Source organism: Myotis davidii, unplaced genomic scaffold, assembly GCF_000327345.1.
Source record: "Myotis davidii unplaced genomic scaffold, ASM32734v1 scaffold290, whole genome shotgun sequence".
NCBI classification, from domain to species: domain Eukaryota; kingdom Metazoa; phylum Chordata; class Mammalia; order Chiroptera; family Vespertilionidae; genus Myotis; species Myotis davidii.
The window spans coordinates 1,720,174-1,723,759 of NW_006285049.1; positions in this window are offsets into that span (position 1 = coordinate 1,720,174).

Genomic DNA, 3,586 nt, shown 5'->3' on the forward strand with positions numbered 1-3,586 from the left:
GAAAAGAGGTCCGTGCCCCTGACTAAATAGTTAGGTATTGCTAGTCTTAAAAATTCTTGTGGCACATCAGTGTCCTGCGGCACACCAGTGGAAATCACTGAATTAGACTAACAGTTGACTTTAGGAGAAACATTAGATGAACAAGGAGACAGAGGACAATTAGATATTATCTTAAAAGTACTGAATAAAAAAATAACTCCCCCATTATGATTTTATGTCCAGTAAAACATCCTTTAAGAATGAAGGTGAGATGAATACATCACTAGAAGATGGGCACTAAAAGAGAAGTGAAAAGGAGAAAGAAATGCTCACAGATGGAAGTTCTTACTTTCTTCTGACCTATCCTGATTCGCTAATAATTTTTAACTCTGTCTAATTTGTGTTACACTCATCCACGGAAATCTAGTTTCAGCTATTGAATTTGCAATTGCAGATGTAGAAAAACATTGAGCAAAAAAAAAAAGTCAAATATGTAGGAAAATTTAAATTATTATTGACCTAATAGTGTTTCTATAATAATAATTGTCTTTACTATCTATAATAATTAAACCCATGACAATATTAACAAAATGATCTAAAGGTAAGCTGTGAGTCACTGAGTTTCAGTGGGAATTCGCACTGGGATCTTCTGGTACTCATTCTTAGCTAATGAGTATGAAGTGTGCTTGGGGCTGAGCTTTCCAGCAATCAGGATGGACCTAGACTCCCCTGGGCTTTTAGGTCAGACCTTCCAACCTATTGGCCACCTTAACGCACGAGCCTTTCTGAATGGCTACACCTGAGCCTTCTTTGTAGGTGGTGCTTTTAGCAATGTAATAACAGTCACAGAGAGAGATTTGTGAAGAAATGAGAGTGTAATTGTGCTAGAGGAAGTATGAAAGAATTAATGTACTACTTATTAGGAATTTGAAATTTTCACATTTTTCTTTCCTTCGTCATTTTATGGAGCATTTAGGGGATAAGAGCAAAAGTACTCTAAAAGTTTAGAAGAGGTTTCTGAAGTCATTATTTGCAGAGGCTTTTGAGTATTGAGCTTACAGATTTCTATTTATGCACAAAAAGTCTCCCATAGAAAAAGCAATGTCTGTTCACATGATTCAATGTTGTGGAACATTTTCTGTCTTGTGAATTTCTCCTGAGCTCAGAGTCATGCCCACCAACTCAGAAAAACAAGATGCACTCAGTGCCAGGAAAAGACAGAAACCAGGTAATGTTTTCTCTGTTCTCTCATGGTTTTCTCTGTGTTCCCTGTAGGACCCCTTTACCCTGATTCCCACCACTTCTTCTTATTCCTCTTCGGGCACTCTGTTCCCCCTCAGTCCTCTCAACTTATCTTTATTCTCCTGCTCTGGAGGTAGGAGAACATTTCTCTCTGACATGGTATTTGTTTCTGTTACCTTAAATGTTTTGGTCTGCTCCTCAAAACCACTTCTCTTTTTCCTTTTGGGAAATTTACACACTTGGATTGGGGGTAAAGAAAAGAGAATCTAATGATTCTTTGGCACCTCAATTGTCTTCAACACTATACTTAAGTTAGTAAGTTAAAAACTCACAACTTTTCAAAGTAATTGTTTTTAGTCTTCGTTTTACACGTGGGACAATTGAGACAAGTCTCTTTGCTATATCCCTTGCTGTAATCCTTGTTTCTGGTGCTGAAAGCCTATATTATACTAGAAACTTAGAGGTTTGGGGAGGCTGATACCTGAGAGCTGTCTGTTATAGTTGGGAGGAGATCAGAATATCACCTCGTGACTCAAAAAATAACCCTCTCCAAGCACTTCAAACATATAGGGTCCAGAAACAAATCTTTGTCATAGTTTTCACCCATAATTATGTATTCTGTGGTATGTGGAAGTTCAGAACAGGGCACAAGACACAGCCTTGGTGCAAACCTTTCCAGTGGGTGAAATTTTTATCCAGTATCCTTTCTATGTCTGGTTTCATGGGAGTCTAGGATGTCCAAGTCCCTTATTGGTTTCTATCAGATCTGTTCTCTGTGACTCCTCTCCTCCTGAGTCTCATCCATTCACTTGCTCATGCACACACACACTTCTGTTTTTAAATAACACTTTTGAGCAACTGCTTTGAGGCAGTTACAATTCCTAGGTGCTTTTGCATGTCTCATTCTAAGATGAACTCCTCTTGGGCAGCTTTTCTTTGGAAATGACCTAGTCAGCTACCTCCACCTAATTGTGACAGTAACTGAAAACATAAAGTGGCAGCATTCTCAGAGCTGTTTCCATTCCACACCTGGACTCACTAGCCTGAATAAACGAAGCACCGAGAACAGTAAAACTGTAGCACCAGGTGAAAGTGATGATTTTATTTACTTCTGTGGCCCTCAAATAGCTAATATAGTTCACCTCTACCTGTGAGGGAGTCTGGCCCAACAGGATACAATTTCCAGGTTTGTCCTCTGCAAGAGTTTTGTGCTTTGGCCTTTATTTGTAAGAGAGGATGTTTCCCCAAAGTTCAAGGAATTTCTAGTGCTAACAGTGGGGCTCCATTTGGAGATGAGTAGAACAGAGGGGAGCTTTCTTTCTGCTGCCCTCCGAAATGATAACGGGTGGTTCTCTGTCTGAATTTCATGGTTTGATTCCTTGCTTTTCCAGCATCTTCTGCCACTGGTGTACTGCTCTCCGGATGAATCCAGTCACTATAGCTAGAGCATGAGTGGTGGGTAAAAGAAAAAAAATAAAGTAATTGCAAGAGCAAATGCAATCCGCACATGATTGGAAGTATTTAGGTTGTTAAAAATGATATGTACAATTGACCCATGCATTTTCCTCTTTTAGAAATCAAAGAAGAGAACTATATCAACAGGAATTTTTAAACTTCACCTTACTACCAAATTCTCACACTGATATTTATTTAAACTTATTTGTCTTCTGGGCTACTGGATTTTCAAAGGTTTTTTTTTAATTCAGTGTTAGTTATTGCTCAACGAGGCGAGAAATGCAGGTAATGTGGAATTGATTCCTAAGAGTAGCTTTAGGCGTGTGTGTTGTTTGGATAAGCAGTGGGGGAGAAAGCATGGCTTTTGAGAAATTGAATGTGCTGGTCTTGTAGTATGAACACAAGAGATAGAGCAGGACATGAAGGTCAAGATGGTGTGGTTAATAGTGTTGAAGGGTTATCCTGAGCTGATGGTTGTAATCTGGGTTCTTGGATCAGTTGGAAAAAAGGGTCAAGCTTTTGAAAGTTAGTGGATAGTCTCTATTTACAAGTGTCATGAAGGCTTGACAAGAGCTGACTGAATAGATCACACAAACGGTGCATGGAGATTATGACCAGAATATGTTTTCATATCAGTCAACAGTGTCTTGTGATAAATTACATTGTATCTGGGATATCTCTGTGCTTCTTTGTCTCTAATTAGCTCCCTTTCTCCTCACTGGGCAGATGTCCAGCCACTACCCCTCTTCACTTTCCATTAATGATCTCATTTAAATACTTAGTGAAAACAAAAGCCATCAGATGAGAAGTGCTTCCTTCCTAACACCAAATCTACTGACTGCATGCGTGTTTGATGGATGAAGAAAACCTATTCTCACTTAAGGCCATCCATGCTCTGCTTCAGCTGTGA